This window comes from Barbatula barbatula (genome assembly GCF_947034865.1).
Source record: "Barbatula barbatula genome assembly, chromosome: 11".
Lineage (NCBI taxonomy): Eukaryota > Metazoa > Chordata > Actinopteri > Cypriniformes > Nemacheilidae > Barbatula > Barbatula barbatula.
In genome coordinates this window covers 8,967,472-8,986,076 of record NC_136774.1, presented here as the reverse complement: position 1 = coordinate 8,986,076, position 18,605 = coordinate 8,967,472, and the positions used below count along the sequence as shown (strand labels likewise).

At 40.1% G+C, this 18,605-nt stretch overlaps 1 long non-coding RNA gene across 1 annotated transcript; it reads right to left on the bottom strand.

The window, feature by feature from the left end:
- Positions 1-5,527: 5,527 nt before the first annotated feature.
- LOC306900956 lies at positions 5,528-14,018 on the bottom strand. Its single transcript, XR_013787346.1, has 5 exons — positions 13,918-14,018; positions 8,206-8,319; positions 7,427-7,799; positions 7,231-7,301; positions 5,528-6,159 (listed from the first exon to the last, which is right to left on the bottom strand). It is a non-coding gene; the product is annotated as an uncharacterized lncRNA (long non-coding RNA).
- Between the last annotated feature and the right edge of the window lie 4,587 nt (positions 14,019-18,605).

The window sequence follows — 18,605 nt, the reverse complement described above, 5'->3', positions numbered from 1 at the left end:
AAAAGGTCAAAATAGGGAGAGTCGTCCACGAAAATTCAATGGCATAGATTGCAGGTGGACGCCCTCCCGTTGGGAAACGATAGGCCGAAGGGTCTGGACATTTTAGATTATTTTTGTCTAGAAGCCCCCCATTTAACCCCCAAAGGTCCAAAGTTCTTAGACCTTCGTGAAAAATCCACCTCTCCCCAGACACTAAGCCTTCACAATGCTGTTCAGGCATATATGAGAGACAAGGCTGTGAGCTTAATCTTGTGATTGGGTGCAAAAAATATTCCCTGATCCTCTAGGGCGATGCGCTCTCGGTATGTTGTCGGGGGCCGCCCGACGGGCGAGAATCTAGAATACGGGACCCCTCGGACCTTCCTGGAAATTTCCTCGTATAGCTTATTTGAATGGCTCTTGCATATGTGTTTCGTGGACGCAGCCCCGACAGGGTCAACCGACCCGAAACCGGGTCACCAGCAACCGCCCGTCATCCACCGGTCGTGCGGAAAAGCCGGGCGACTCTGTGACTTTGTTTGGGTGTCGAAAGGTCAAAATAGGGAGAGTCGTCCACGAAGCAGTTAATGAAAACGCATTGGCATAGACGGTAGGTGGGAGCCCTCCCGTTGGGAAACGATAGGCCGAAGGGTCTGGACATTTTAGATTATTTTTGTCTAGAAGCCCCCCATTTATCCCCCAAACGTCCAAAGTTCTTAGACCTTCGTGAAAAATCCACCTCCCCAACACTAAGCCTTCATAATGCTGTTCAGTGTTATATGAGAGACGAGGCTGTGAGCTTAATATTGTGATTGGGTGCAAAAACATTCCCTGATCCTCCAGGGCGATGTGCTCTCGGTATGTTGTCGGGGGCCGCCCGACGGGCCAGAATCTAGAATACGGGACCCCTCGGACCTTCCTGGAAATTTCCTCGTATAGCTTATTTGAATGGCTTTTGCAAATGTGTTTCGTGGACATATTCCCGAAAGGGTCAACCGACCCGAAACCGGGTCACGAGCAACCGCCCGTCATCCACCGGCCGTGCGGAAAAGCCGGGCGACTCTGTGACTTTGTTTGGGTGTCGAAAGGTCAAAATAGGGAGAGAGTATGCGTCACTGAATGCATGTATGCGTCACCGAATGCACCGTGCATAGAGCAGACCGCGTCGCATGCATGCGCTGTTACGACATCAAACCGTGACGCATGCACGCGCTGCACGCGTCACCGAATGCATCGTGCATAGAGCAGACCGTGACGCATACAAGCGCTGCTATAACAGCAGACTGTGACGCATGCGCTGTATGCGTCACCGTATGCATCGTGCATAGAGCGGGCCTAGGAGCATGCACGCAATGTAATAACGGCGCGTGTACGCTTCGGTTCATGCATTGAGCAATGTATACAAGGACATTTACGGCAAAGGCCCCGGGGGTCCCGAGAGACCCCAAACATCACAGTCACTTGCGTCACAGTCCCACAAGCGACATAGTGAAAGGCCAAATGCGTGGGTGCCCGAAAAGTATTTTAAATCATTTTTTATGTATTACTCTGCAACCCATTCATTTCAATGGACGAGGCTTGAAAAGGAAGCCTTGAACGTAAAAGAGGACATCTTAATAGTCAAAATGAGCATTTTATGATTCCATACCAACATATATGTGTACAATAAAGTGTACTCGTTGAATAATGTGTTTTTTGAAACATATAAATGTATATTTTTAAGTTAAACATTGCTAATAAGTATTATGTCCACCAACTTGATACACGTGGCCCGTTCAAATAAGCTGCAGGTGGACGTTTCTCTGTTTTTCGCCAAGTCACGCAGGAAGCGACCGCCATCCATTTATTTGAATTGACCACGTGTATTAAGTTGGTGGACGACCCGTTTTAAGGCAAAATACAGCCTTCTACGAGTCGATAATAACAAATGTATGTTGTATAAAGTGTACTAAGGTAATAAGGTGGTTCTTTAGTCGTATATATAAATACGTCGGGAAAAAAGTAAACAAGAAAAGCCTGGCGAAACTAAGTAACGAGAAAAACTACAAAGGACTACAAATATGGCAACCAGGAAGTGACCACCCGCAGCCGTTTTTAAGCATAAATAAGTATTATGTGAGTTCTTGCGAACATATGTGTGTCTAATAAAGTTTAATATGTGAATCGCGTCTCTGTTTATTCATATAATTGATTATAAACGTCTGGGGTATCGAATAAAGAAGAAAACTACGCAGGACTACAAACATGGCACGAAACCGGAAGCTGGTTCCGGTCGTGTGCCATATTTGTAGTCCGTTGTAGTTTTTTTGGTAATCGACCACCTTACGCTTATATGAACGGCACACGCGTATTCGGTTTGTGGACAACCACTTTAAGGGCATAATTCCGTCATCTGTGAGTTGCTGCTAACATATGTATGTCTATTAAAGGGTACCAACAGATTTACATGGTCGTCAATGCATATAGTTTACTATAAAGTGTGTCCACGAACTTAATACGTGTCGCCCATTAAAATAAACTGGAGGTGGACATTTCTCCGTTTTTCACTAAGTCATACAGGAAGTGACCACCTGCAGTTTATATGAATGGACAACGCGTAGTGAGTTGGTGGAAACTCGTTTTTAAGCATAAATAAGCATTATGTGAGTTGCTGCTAACATATGTATGTCTATTAAAGTGTACCAACAGACTAACAGGGTCGTTAATGCATATAGATTATTCTAAAGTGTGTCCACGAACTTCATACGTGTCGCCCATTAAAATAAACTGCAGGTGGACGGGACCACATGCAATTTATATGAATGGACTGTGCGTAATAGGTTTGTGGACAACCACCTTTTGGGGCTTTGTCCACCAAGTTAATACGCGTCGCCCATTACTATAAACTGCAGGTGGACAGGACCACGTGCAGTTTATGAATGGACAACGCGTAGTGAGTTGGTGGAAACTCGTTTTTAAGCATTAATAAGCATTATGTGAGTTGCTGCTAACATATGTATGTCTATTAAAGTGTACCAACAGACTAACGGGGTCGTCAATGCATATAGATTACTATAAAGTGTTTCCGCGAACTTAATACGCGTCGCCCATTACTATAAACTGCAGGTGGACGGGACCACGGGCAGTTTAAATGAATGCACCACGCGTAGTGAGTTGGTGGAAACTCATTTTTAAGCATAAATAAGCATTCTGAGAATTGATGTTTACATATGTATGTCTATTAAAGTGTATCAACAGAATAACAGGGTCGTCAATGCATATAGATTATTCTAAAGTGTGTCCGCGAACTTAATACGCGTCGCCCATTACTATAAACTGCAGGTGGACGGGACCACGGGCAGTTTAAATGAATGCACCACGCGTAGTGAGTTGGTGGAAACTCATTCATTTTTAAGGCCATTATCGTGTCTTTTGTGAGTTGCTGCTAACATATGTGTGTCTAATAAAGTTGAATGTGTGAATCGCGTCGTTGTTTATTCATTTAATTGATTATAAACGCCTGGGGAATCGAATAAAGAAAAGAACTACGCAGGACTACAAACATGGCAGAAAACCGGAAGCTGGTTCCGGTCGTGTGCCATATTTGTAGTCCGTTGTAGTTTTTTTGGTAATCGACCACCTTACGTTTATATGAACGGCACACGCGTATTAGGTTTGTGGACAACCACTTTAAGGGCATAATTCCGTCATCTGTGAGTTGCTGCTTACATATGTATGTCTATTTAAGTGTACCAACAGACTAACAGGGTCGTTAATGCATATAGATTACTATAAAGTGTGTCCGCGAACTTAATACGCTTGGCCCATTAAAATAAACTGGAGGTGGACATTTCTCTGTTTTTCACTAAGTCAAACAGGAAGTGTCCACCTGCAGTCTATGTGAATGCGCCACGCGTAGTGAGTTGGTGGAAACTCATTTTTTAAGCATAAATAAGCATTCTGTGAATTGATGTTTACATATGTATGTCTATTAAAGTGTATCAACAGAATAACGGGGTCGTCAATGCATATAGATTATTCTAAAGTGTGTCCACGAACTTCATACGTGTGGACTACTACTGTAATCTACAGGTGGAAATGACCACATGCAATTTATATGAATGGACTATGCGTAATAGGTTTGTGGACAACCACCTTTTGGGGCTTTGTCCACCAAGTTAATACGCGTCGCCCATTACTATAAACTGCAGGTGGACAGGACCACGTGCAGCTTATGAATGGACAACGCGTAGTGAGTTGGTGGAAACTCGTTTTTAAGCATTAATAAGCATTATGTGAGTTGCTGCTAACATATGTATGTCTATTAAAGTGTATCAACAGACTAACAGGGTCGTCAATGCATATAGATTATTCTAAAGTGTGTCCACGAACTTAATACGCGTCGCCCATTACTATAAACTGCCAGTGGACGGGACCACGGGCAGTTTATATTAATGCAACACGCGTAGTGAGTTGGTGGAAACTCATTTTTAAGCATAAATAAGCATTCTGAGAATTGATGTTTACATATGTATGTCTATTAAAGTGTATCAACAGACTAACGGGGTCGTCAACGCATATAGATTACTATAAAGTGTGTCCACGAACTTCATACGTGTGGACTTCTACTGTAATCTACAGGTGGAAATGACCACATGCAGTTTATTTGAATGGACTTCGCCTATGAGGTTTGTGGACGGGACCACGGGCAGTTTAAATGAACGCACCACGCATAGTGAGTTGGTGGAAACTCGTTTTTAAGCATAAATAAGCATTCTGTGAATTGATGTTTACATATGTATGTCTATTAAAGTGTACCAACAGACTAACGGGGTCGTCAATGCATATAGATTATTCTAAAGTGTGTCCACGAACTTAATACGCGTCACCCATTACTATAAACTGCCAGTGGACGGGACCACGGGCAGTTTATATGAACCCAGCAAACACAGAACGTTCCCCTATGGTTCCCATTTGGTTTTTTCGTTGGGAACCACAGGGAAACGTTCACAGAACGTTCCCTGTAGGTTATATTTTTCCTAACCAAAAGCTAACGTTCCCGAAACGTTCCCTGCATGTTAGTTTTTTCTAACCAACAGCGAACGTTCACAGAACGTTCCCTGCATGTTAAGTTTTTCTAATCAACAGCGAACGTTACCGGAACGTTCCCTGCATGTTAGTTTCTTCTAACCAACAGCTAACCTTCCCGGAACGTTCCCTGCATGTTAGTTTTTTCTAACCAACAGCTAACGTTCCCGGAACGTTCCCTTCAGGTTATTTTTTGGGGCTATACATGCAAAAAATAACATGCAGGGAACGTTCTGTACGGTTTCCCTTTAGGTTAATAACTAATTAAAAATATACTTTAACATTTTTTTTAATGAAGGGTCACAGTAAGTCTTAAAGGCACCACACAAACACTTTTAATATCCAAATATAAATTACCTAATGTGATCCTAATGAGTCTGACAGTTTCTTACCATTTTCACAGGTCTTCAAGCAAATTACGAATCAGGTCAGTAAGATTAGGAAAAGTGTAGAAATCCCACGTGTGTCATCAGTGTTTTTTGTATGTATTTATCGATACATATTGACAGTTTTACAGTGTTGAATCATGTGTAACATGAGTTCAGTTATTGTAAGACAGTACATAAAGTACAGAATACTGCCCCGTCTCTGAAAGACATGGGGACTAAACACTACATAAGTGACAACATATAGAGGCAAACACTTCTGTACTCTGCTTACTGGAAAAATAGGGAGTAGATGTTTATTAAATATTTTTTGAGGTTTACCATTATTGAAATTGCTGAAATTAGACATTGCCGGCCAATCATCTTTCAGGCAAGCCTAAACAAACAGTACACATCACTACAATTACAAGCGGCTTAAATGGTTTTATTAAATTAGAAATAAATCAAACATATGGAACAAGAGAAATGACTGGGAAAATAATACACTTATGCAGAATCAATACAGGGAAAATACTCATTCTCAAAACATTCACTCACTGATCTCACTAAATAAAAGGACATCAAGCACTCCTAACATCAAGGGAATTGTTGCAAGACAATTAAAACAAGCCTTGTCAGGGATGGAGTGTGTCCATTTGAATTATGCTGAAGTTGGGGAAACCTTTTTTATGTTCACCCCATCTGTGCCTTTCTGTAAAGCTGACACTTGGTCCTAACAGATGAACACCTGCAAAAACAATAGTAGATTAATAGCAGCAGCAGAAACAATACAACAACAACGGTTATTCCATATATATACTGTATATATGATAACCCTAGGAATTATATCATAATATATAGCATTATGATACTGGGGGACACTGTGACTGCATGTTACACAGTCACCATGATTAAATGTCACATAAGATTTGTTATAGAGCACATTTACATTTCAAAAAAATATATGTGCAAATCTAATGGCTAATGTGTTAACTAAAAAAAACAAGGATTTTCTTTGCAACTGTTAGTTCTCAGTGCCATTTTAATATAGGGGAAAGAGGATGGAAACAGCAATCATATTTTAGGCAGTCAATTTGCTTTCCTTTATTATTACGAGTTCCCACAAATGCATGCTGCAATCAACCAATGCATTACTGCTGAGTGGTAAACACTTTTCCTGAGGATAGTGCTGTAAAGATTATGGGTGAAACTGGCAGAAGTTGCACTGCACAATTGACTGGCCGGCTCCGACAACAACAGTATATGTATTGTTTATAAACAAGTGTTTTATTGCACTACTGTTTGCTACAGACAGGATTGTTAAAATGTCATTACAAAACTCAGGAACAACAAATTATTTCTTTGCTGCACTGACAGCCAGGCAAAACCAGGAAAGCCAGGAAAAGTGTGATTCCACATCTTGCCATAAATAAATGACTGGAGAGACAGCAGAGAAAGATTAATCTGATTAATTATTTTCATTAATCAAATACCACATGACAATATTTGAACAACATAAAAAGAAAGTAAGCCAATAACAATATTGACAAATGATACTATAGCTTGTCAAGCTATACAGATTCTGTATTAATATGATTAAATATTTTGTATACATCACAAAAAGATTTAGAAAAGTAATGCAGGGAATGGTCAAATATGTGGACAAAGCTAAATGCAATGGATACATTTGGTTAAATTACTATTTTTACTTTTTGTCAATTACTACTAATCACTGCATACAGAATCCAGTCATACAATGAATTTAAACGTACTACCGTTGAGAAAAACAAACACTAAAGGGCATGAAAGATGGACTGACCTATTGTTGTTGTGGTTAACTCGCTTTATGCTTCATGAAGGTTTCCAATGTATAGTGCAATTCCCAATTGCCTACATACACCAGGCCATGTTTAAAAAGAGAATACAAGAACAAATTACAAGAACTCAATCAATCAAACTTTTCTAAAGGTTTCAAATTAATTTGAGGTGACACTGACAGGTTAAAACCTACTGACCTGTGCTAGTTCACTCTTTGTACACTGCTAGGACCATGCTGAAGTGAATACTGACCAACCATTCGTAGACTGATGAGACAAAGGTGCGAATGTCTGCTGAGCAAATTACCACATGCTTCATGATGTACAAAATCCAGCCTATTTTACAGAAACAATGAATTTCTCGCTGCTTGCAGGCAGCACACTCCTGTTTGAGAATGTTCTTAAGAGCTCACAAAGTCAGTTAAGCAGACGCTTATTCAAGTGGCTATTCAGTTGATGGAGATCACAAATTCTCGATTGACTCAATCTGTGGAAGCCGCTACAAATTAGAAGACCGAACAGCGTCTTCTTTCTTAGGAGGCCACTGGATTGAGTGGGATGAGTCATTTGACTAGAAAAAAGATGGGGAAACAGGTAAGAAATTTAAAAACTCATATATACACGAGTATATATATATATATGATGTTTCCCCCGACCTATAGCATTTTTTAACAAGTGGACGACTTAAGGAACTTTGTATAGATTAAAATTTATCAACGATTATAACTTTAATACTTGCCACACACACAAGCGAAACACTTCTCACAAATGTTTATGTTCAGGTAATACCTTTAGTTTTAATAGACACATCAATACTACTACAATAGTCGTCAAAAGAGTCATTAACTTGTTGTAAAACGCCATAGGTCGGGGAAACATGGATACAATTTTGAAAGATGTCACAATTTTATTTACAAACCCACCAATGACCAAGATAAAAAACAACAATTTCCACACATCAAACAGATCATGTTTACCTTTCAACTGCACCTTAAAAACACTTTCTCATCCATCGGCTTATGAGTGACACATGATATGTCATTTCCTTGGTTTGTTGAATTAAAGACCAAACAAACAGGGACTGGCATCCACTTTTTCAAAAAAAGGAAAAAGAATAACAATGTGTTAACACCTCATACTAGAGCCCGACCGATATGGATTTTTGGGGGCCGATGCCGATGCCGATATTAACTTGAAAAGAGCCGATTTATAAGCCGATATTTTGATTTTGAAAATAAACTGGATATTAGACCCATTTCCTATAAACTGCACTTACACAACATTCAATAGCAAAATATCTGCCTGTTCTAGGTATGTGGGCTGTATAAACCATTTTCCAGAAGGGATGTTAAAAAAAGCCTTAGATTACAGTCTCAATGACTAAACAATTGCACATTTAAAGTATATATTTTTCAATGATCACAAAACAGTCTGGTTTTAAACATTTAACACTTTTATTTACTTCCAGTTGAAGCTGGTTTTAACAGTGTGAACTGTAAATAAATTATAAGTTAAAGTTAAAGTAAAAGAGCTATACCAAACAAATTCAATATTCCACAAAACCATAATAAAATTAAAATAAGTTAAATGTATAGCTACATATACAATAAATAAATATAAAATAAATAAATAATACCAAAATATAATTAAAACAATGTAGAATGTTCTCAAAACGTTGTAACCTTTAGATAACGTTCCCCTAACGTTGTAACCTTACACAACTGTCTGTGCATGAGCAGGAATTAATTATTATATATTGGCAGGAATGAATGAACAGGCAAACTTTAACTTGATTAGCGTTAGAATAACGTAACAGTTGTTTTTTCGAGGCACGCTGTACATAACTTCTAGTCATTTACTACACGCGCCCCCTGCCACAGATACGCGGTCATTATGTGGGAAACACTGCAGATATATTTAGAATAAGTTAAACGCTAACGTTATAGTTTGACCTCTTATTAACGTTCGCGTTCTTCCACTGATAAACATGGTTTTAGTTAGCTTTGTGGCTAATCTAATATAGCAATGCATTAGCGGCTGTAAGTGATGTTACAGAATATTTAGAAGTGATAATGATAGGACCGTTAGCTAGAACTACCACACCGTTTTTATATGCAGTGTATGAACTAAATCTACAATCATTTCACATGACGAACGACAAAGTTGTTTTCGCCAGCTCTACCTTAAGAGAGTCCCAGCTAGTCCCGCGATTCACCCGGGGGACCTGCCCGAGCAGCGGGCTGACCTGGGCGGACTCGGAGACCGCCAGCACCCGGCGGAAGAAGCCGAGTTTCAAGCTAGCGGCTCGCCGGGCCGGCCGATCCGGGAAAGAGGCGCCATTTCCGGATTGAAAACGGCCGACGTTTCGGTCCGTATCTCCGCGAGGGAAGGTCGCAGCGATGCGTGGCCGGGCTCGTTGGAAAGGTCTCGGCCGTCCCGTTCGAACGACGCCGCTGTTGTCAACTGGGGAGTTGCAGACCGCCCTCTGGTGGGCAAACTATGCAACACTCATAACATGAGTGAAGCATGAGACTCTTTTTCTCATGTTTTATCGGCCGTTATAAACGCCGATGCCGATTTAAATGCCATTAGCTCATATCGGCCGATAATATCGGCCGGCCGATATATCGGTCGGGCTCTACCTCATACATTTAAATACAAAGGCATAAGCTTGTGATTGTTGTTATTGAGTATTAAAATAAATAATCTTGATAAACTTTAGGGAATAACTGCTTTGAACTAGTATAGCAAACACAAAGATGAATTTTAATCAATATGCATTCTAGTTACACAAAATTCTCTTTTACAGTGACACATTAAGTAGCAGCTAATGTAATACATGAACATTTTAGGGCAGCTTGTACTAGCTATATAACTGCATAGTCTGCATAATAGCCTGTTCTAGGCATTCAATAGCAAAAAACAAGTGCTGGCCAACCCTCTTTCAGATTTCAATTATGTTGCACACTGTATTTAAAATCATATTTTTATATTCATAATTTATTGAGTTTTATCGTTATATAAATGCATATATTTTCTAAGAAAAACGAAAATAATAAACGAAAAAAAAAGTCAAAAGAGTTACATCTTGCTCGCGTGCGGTGCCCGCGAACCCTGAATGCGGGCAGCCTATAAACGGGTCTGTGGCCACCGCGCGCGCACAGAGCGACTGCCTTCTGAGAGGAACCTCCGGTCCCGTCAGCTATCCTGATGTAAAATACTTTAATTTAACCTGCCTATATAAAAATAAATCTGTAGTGAGTATTTACGTTTTAAATGTCATTGCACAATTAGCACATAACGTTACATTTAGGTTTATACGTTTAGCTTAAAACATTGACGGTCAAGAGAAAATAATTACCTCAGGAAAACGGTCAGTGATTCCAGTTATAGTAAAATACACTTACAGTACCTGCCCTCAGTCATGTTTCGCGTTCCTGCGAGTTGATTTTAATTGTGTCAGATTTTTGTCCATTTCGTCATTGAAAACACATTTTCACAAAATACACAATAGGGTATTGGGATACTTAAAAGCTGTGTGAAACGAACTTCCTATATGTGCCCGAATTAGTTTTACAACTTTGACATTTAAACTATGAAAAAGGTAAGAATATCTTTGTAAATATGAACGAAATAGACAAAAATCTCCCACAATTAAAGTCAACTCGCAGGACGCGAAACATGACTGAGGGCAGGTACTGTACGTGTGCGCGCATAGCTGCATATTTCACTCTAACTGGAATCACTGACCGTTTTCCTGAGGTAATTATTTTCTCTTGACCGGTCAATGTTTTAAGCTAAACGTATAAACCTAAATGTAACGTTATGTTTAAAAATCTGAAAAAATCTAGTTTACCTCGCAGCAGGAAGGAAATCGGTTTCACCACTTAAAATAAAAAAACTGCCGCTTTCACATGAAACCCACTGAACAGAATAAAATCAACCCCCTATACCTACATTTCATGTACATGTAACAGTAATAGCACATCTGTTAGTACCACTTTCCTTCTTTTTCTACAATAACTCGTTCTTTCCGTTAACGTCACGTTGTGCTAATGGGGCAAATTCGCACGGATTAAAATAAAATAAATCGTTTCGAACAGTCACACCTAACTTGGTAACGTTACTTGAAAGAAATACAAATGTTTGCCTTGGCTGCCAGCAAGAGACCTTCGCACAGGCCAAGTGCTCATAGACAGACTTGACAACCTCTGCTCTTGCACAAAACTGGATGCGCATTCACAAATACCGTGGCTCGCTTTGATTTTCTGTGCTGGTGGAATGTATAACGAGGTGTCTCTCCTACAAAATCTCGTCTCATTGGCTGATGGAACAGTAAAAGTTAGTTTTCGCAGATCTAGTAAAGCCGCAGCATGCGTTTTACAGCCATAAATATTTAAATGAACATACAGATATTTACTTTATCACACGTTTCCCAATCCTGGTCCTGCAGTACCCCTTCTCTCTTGTTAGTGGGTTTCAATATTCTTCAAATTGTTGGAGCACATATAAATTGCAATGTACATATATCTGTGAATTTATTCCATTAAAATAATTATTCTTTTTTCCAGAGTCAATTGGCATCTGATTGCAGTAAGTAACAAACATAGCAGTTACTCTGCATATCTTGTTTTTCATGTTCCTCATATTTTATGTCATGGTATTTAGTCATGTTTGCTCTTTTTTGTGTGTGTCAACAGCAGCTACCTACAGTATACCCCAAAGGCTCTTTTAAGAGCCCTTTCACAGAGCGTCTTTGGCTTATTGTAAGTATATGTTTTGCGTGACTGTCAGACACCCTTCTCTGTATTTGGGTTTAAATCAGTTAATGCAATGTCATGCAGCAAGTTAGTTATCAGTAATACTCCAAGGGAGACAGTTTTTTGTTATTAAGCAAACATTCTAGCATCCTGCATCGCTAGCTTGCCATGTTCATCAAAACATATTTAGTCAGTAATCACTGATGAAACTAAATGGATCTCAAACTCATATGTTGCCATGTTTTTCTTGTTTCAACAGCAGCTAAATAAACTGTTTAAAGTGCCCCTTACAGAACATCACTGGCATTGTAAGTATATTGGCAATTAAATCAATTTATTTTTTATTTATTTGTATTTATGTTTCACTGTTTAACTAACACTAAACTGACTAAACTAGCTTTAACTAAACTAAAGTTAACCTCTGCCAATTTATGTTAACTTTCCAGTTGACGTTATATTCAATGGTAATTATAGACCCCCCCCCAGACAACAGACAAAGTCTCCAAGCACTTGAAAATAAAAAAGATAAATTAAAAATATTGTGAAACTCACTTGTTTCAGGGATGCATAAAAAGGTTTCACAAGTCAACTAAAATAAAACTGTTAGATAGATATCTTTTCCCCTGCACTTTTTTCACTTGCAAACAACCTATACCTTTATTTAAAGCATGACAAACATTTTTATTTCAGAAGACGCCAACGTTTTCCCACTGAAGACGACAAAGGGGCTAGGCCTTGTTTTAGAATGTAAGTTGATACATTTTGTGGTTCATACAAAGTTACCTGAAAAGAAAGTCTGATGATAGGATATTTCATTAATGTTTTAAATAACACTGAGGTGGCTTAAACAAGCTTTACATAATCTAATGGTATATAGCATAAATAAAAATAAAAAACTAAAGCATTACTTACATACATACATTATATTGCCAAAGGTTTCGGGCCGCCCCTCCTAATGTACAGGTTTGACTACTTTAGGCATTTCTGTGGGTACTAATCTTAACGTTACAGCATATGATATTCTATGGAATTGTGTGCTTCTAATTTTATAGCAACAATTTGGGGAGGGCCCTTATCTTTTCCAATATGACAATACCTATGTATAGGGCAAGTTTCAGAAAGAAATTACTGATTCAGTCAGTGTTTAAGAACTTTACTGTTCTGCATAAATCCACGTCTTAAACACAGATTAACACCTTTGGTGTGACTTTAAATGCCAATTTGAGCCCAAAACTCATCACTTAACATCAATGACTTGTACACAGTGGTAGTCATTTTAGAACAGAAAAGACACTTCAGAACTGTTCAAGATTGCATTTCTACAAATACCATCTTTAAGAATTTTGTTATCTCTGTTGCAGCAGTTTTTGAAGAAGGGCGGTACGTTAACTTTTTTTTCACATAGGACTGGTGCTACAGAGGTTTTGTGGTACATGCCAAACTATTTTAGCACAAGTATAAACGTTTCTTATTTTTGAAAAAAAAAACACATGCGGGTATCACATAATAGACGGGTAACTAGCATAGGACATACGTGTTGCAGTGTACAGCCCCGTAAGAGTTATTCAAACTGTTATTAGATTTCATTCCCATTTCTGCCTTATCAGCGCTATGTTTGTTGTGGACCAAAACAATTCGAAATACTGTACGTTCTCGTGGTTTAAAGTAAGCGGACGTGGAGGCGAGTGCAGACTCATGTTAGGGTTTATGCAATGATAAAGCTCTGGCAACAAGCAAAACGTTTTTTACTTTAAAAATTATACACTTTCGAATAAACTGATAACTAACAATAAGGTTAAAGGTTTTCTCGTATCAGCTGGCAATGCAGTGTACCAAACTCTCACAGTCTACTAACTAAACAATATGAAAGAACCTATGAAAAGAGTATTCAATTTTTTTTCAAAAAACTTAATAATAATAAACGCTTACCTTTTAACCGCATATCAAAAACGCCAAACGACTTCAAATCATGTGCTTTGTGCACAACTGAGCTCATGCAATCATGGTGAACAAGATTCTTCTTCCGGTTTATTGACGATTCGCATACATACTGTCATATCGCCACCTGCTGGGTTGACGTGTAACAGATTATTGAAAAACGGATTCAACATGCAATATACAACAAAGACAAATAGATTACTTTATTTGTATAACATTGAGAAACGAGCAGTGTCACTAAGGTAGAAGTTCTCGTCTTCCTCAGGTGTGTAAACCCAAATATTTAGATCATAGTACAACATTTTTATATATCACATCATCAGTGGCTATCAATAATGTTCCTAAAGTGTTCCTGTGCAGCTCAATAATTCAAAAGGCTGTGAGTTCCAGCGCAGGGAACACACAACAAAATGTATACCTTGCACCTTAACCTGTTCAACCTGTTCCGTCAGTGGAACACTTACATTTACTTGAAACTTTTACTTTTAAATTCCAATCTAATCATGACAAACTGCATATCACTATTTTCTTACTACTATTACTACTTTTTTGGTCAGCAATAATCTGCCAAGTATAATTTTTTGTTAAAAGGGCAACTTTAAGGCTGCATTGCAAATTATGAATTTATGAATGTGATGTTTAATGAATTATTGTGAAATATGTTATGACCACATTTTAATTAAGTCCAGTATATTGGCTTTAGAATGGATTCAAAATCTAAGAGGCAGCGATACACAAGGCAGTGGAAATATGCACGAAGATCATTGGATGAAAGTCCTGTGGAGGAGGAACGATTAGATCAACCATTAGCACCTCAAGAAGGATATGCTGAAAGAATGGACATTGATGATGACATCTCAAGTTCTGTTGGTACTGTTGATGTTAGTTTCAGTGGGGAGTGTTGCAGTTCTGGGACCCGTTTCAATAAGGAGGTTCAAGCAACACTGAGTTAAAATATGAACTCTGAGTTGATTTACTCAGATAATCGCTACTCTGAGTTTTCTGTTTCAGAACAGCTGGTTTCAATCAGTTCAATCCACTCTGAGTAAGTTCACCCGAGGTTACTCGTGTTCATCGCGGCTTTAAAAAGCCATCATCAATTGAGCGAAGATAACACGATTCACCATGGCAACGCCACGTGACAAAAAGCGCTCCGTTTATTTCTCGCCAGTCGAATTGGAGGCACTATATATATATATATATGTATATATAAACATATATACCTACGATTTTTTGTCATGTAGGTGCAATCCTTCTGCAATAAAAAGAACATGGCAGCAGCTGAGAATAAAATTTAAAAACATCATTCAGTCCGATGAGTTTAAATGCTCTTGGTAGTAGGATGCCTGACTGGGAAATGTTTGATATATTTAATAAACTGGCCTTGAAAGTTTTGAGTATATGAGAACCGAGCACTGTGGCTGTAGAAGACAAAAAACTGGCCATGCTTGCCCCTGCTCCGGCTGTGGAGGCCAGCTAGAGATGGAGGCCAGCTAGAGATGCTCTAGCGACAGACGCAAAAGGGACTGCGGTCGTTAGGCTCGTGGTTAGAGCGCCCGTCCCTCGTTCTGACCGACGGCAGTTCGAAGCCAGAGAAGAACGGGGCGAGTGGGACCTTTTAAATGTGCACCCAATCACATTGGGAAATCCTAAAGGGTATTTGAATTATTAGAGTTGGCAGCAAGACCACATTTATTTGATCAGCTTATTCAGAAAGACGTTCACCATTCACCTGCAATCTTATGAAACTCCTCTTTGATGACTCTCACAGGAAACTTAACACAAATGTATATAAAGTCCTTGAGAGCGATGCACACTTTTCTTACTGCTCTGCATACAGTTGCCTTGCTAACGTGTTCTGCATCCCCGGTGTTATAAAGAAAGCTTCCATTAGTTAAGAAACGTAAAGCCATACAGAGAATCTGCTCAGATGTAAGAGCGCAGCCACGACGAGTGAGGTTTGTGATGTAAGGATGAAGCAGATTATGAATATATTTAATGGACTGTAAAGAAAAACTGTGCCGCTCAAATAAAAGAATCCTCCGGATATGATAAAACATCCAAACGTGGCTTCACCATATATTCTCTCCCGACGTAAATGTAACTCTCTCTGTATTAATGCAGCTTCCTCGTCTACGGGTTCCTGAATAAACGGACATTTAATGTCTGTGTTACGAACTTGTGCGCGATTAAGGAAAACGAATGAAAAAACAAACGACGAAGGCAATTTCAACACCACTCGCGCTTCTAAAAGGGGCGGAGATTGTAACAAACCTCAGGTTAGTGGAATAAAACCTGCTCCAGACCAGGTTAGGTTCACAGAGTAGGTTACTATGGTTACTCACTCTAAGTATAAGATACCTTGATTTCTGAAACGGGCTTGACTTACCCCGCGGTCACGGGTTTGATATACCTCGCGTTCTGAAACTGAAAACCCAGAGTATCCCGTTTTCTGGGGTTAACTTACTCTGAGTTTGCACTTACCCTGCTTTCTGAAACGGGTCCCTGGACATGAGAGTGTGAACAATGCGCTCAGTGAGGAAAGCTGCACTGCAGGAACTGAGAGTGAAAATGAAACAGCCTCAACTTCACTCCCAACATTTCTGCATGAATGGGCAATAAAGCACAGCATCACGCATAATGCTTTAGATGATCTCCTGAGAGGACTTAAAAGAAATGGACACCCAGAGCTCCCATCCACAGCAAGGACATTGCTGAAAACTCCAAGGACTGTTACATCAGCACGAAAGTCAGGAATGGAGTGTGTTCATTTTAATTTAAGAGAGAGCATTAGTGAGCAGTTAAAACTTTATCCAACAGAGATGATTGAAAGAGTGAGTACACTGGAGCTATCATTTAATATTGATGGCCTACCCATTTTTAAAAGCAGCAGGACACATCTTTGGCCCATCCTCTGTGCTATTCACCTAAACCCCATTAGTGTTTTTCCTGTCACACTGACACTTGGTCCCACCGAACCAAAAGATCTGGATTTTGCTGAGGAAGCCATAAATGACATCCAAGAGCTCCTCGACAATGGTCTGGATGGAAAAAAGATTAGGATCAGATGTTTTGTGTGCGATGCACCAGCAAGAGCAATGGTGAAGAAGATCAAGCAGTATTCTGGGTATTTTGGTTGTGACAAATGCACTCAGAAAGGCACATGGGTCTCCAGGCGAGTAACGTACCCAGAGGTAGAAAATCTCACTCTGCGCACCAATGAAGCATTTCGTGCTGAAATGGCCATACGTCAGGAGAATGAGACTGCACCAGTGTCTCCCTTTTTGAGGCTCCCGTTGGATATGATACAACAATTTCCAATTGACTACATGCACCAAGCCTGCCTGGGTGTTATGAAGAAGCTCATCACAGAGTGGGTTAGAGGAGATAGAAAAGTAAGACTGTCTGCGGGGCAAATAAATGAGGTGACGCAAAGACTGCTGTTACTCAGACACACCATTCCAAACTGTTTTGCCCGAAAACCTCGGAATCTAGAGGACATTGATAGGTGGAAGGCAACAGAACTGCGCCAGTTTGCTGTTTATACAGGCAAGATCGTGCTGAAGGGCATTTTGAGTGACCAACTTTACGACCATTTCATGGCATTTAGTGTTGCCTTGAGTCTTCTGCTTTGTCCAACATTGGCAAGGGAACACAACCGATACAGCAAAGAGCTAATGCAATACTTTATTGAGAAAACAAAAGAACTGTATGGAGACCACTTTCTGGTGTACAACATCCATTCAATGGTACATCTATCAGAAGAGGCAATGACTTTTGGCAGCCTTGATGCATGCAGTGCATTCCCATTCGAGAATTATCTCGCAAAGCTAAAGCGGCTTGTAAGGTCCGGAAGGCAGCCACTTGTTCAATTGGTCAAACGTCTCACAGAGATGTCCACTTCTCCTCTCTCTGTGGTGGCCTCCAAGTCGAAAACCAAAAGGCCCAACAATGCATTTATTCTTGCTGAAGGAAACTGCTGTGAGGCCATTGAAGAGAGAGATGAGTTGGAAGATTCAGGTTCACAGTTGCTGATGTGTAGATGTTTTGAAAGATCTCAACCACTGTTCAGAGATCCACTAGACTCAAGAACACTTGGATGTTTTAAAGTCCAAACAAGACATGCAGTGATGAAGCTCATACCAGAACGCCAGCTGACAAGAATTGCCATAATGATAGAAAAAGGCCAGGAATTGATTTTCTTGGCCGTCCTGCATGAACACTGAGCACAGGAAGTCTCGCTCTCGCTCTCGCTCTCGCTCTCGCGATGGGTTGACTCGCTCTCGCTCTCGGATGACTCTCTCTCTCTCTCTCTCTCTCGCTCTCTCTCGCTCTCGCTCTCTCTCGCTCTCTCTCGCTCTCGCTCGCTCTCGCTCTCTCTCTCTCGCTCGCTCTCTCTCTCTCGCTCTCTCTCTCTCGCTCTCTCTCGCTCTCTCTCTCTCGCTCTCTCTCTCTCGCTCTCTCTCTCTCGCTCTCTCTCGCTCTCTCTCTCTCGCTCTCTCGCTCTCTCTCTCTCGCTCGCTCTCTCTCGCTCTCTCTCTCTCGCTCGCTCTCTCTCGCTCTCTCTCTCTCGCTCTCTCTCTCTCGCTCTCTCTCTCTCGCTCTCTCTCTCTCGCTCTCTCTCTCTCTCGCTCTCTCGCTCTCTCGCTCTCTCGCTCTCTCGCTCTCTCGCTCTCTCG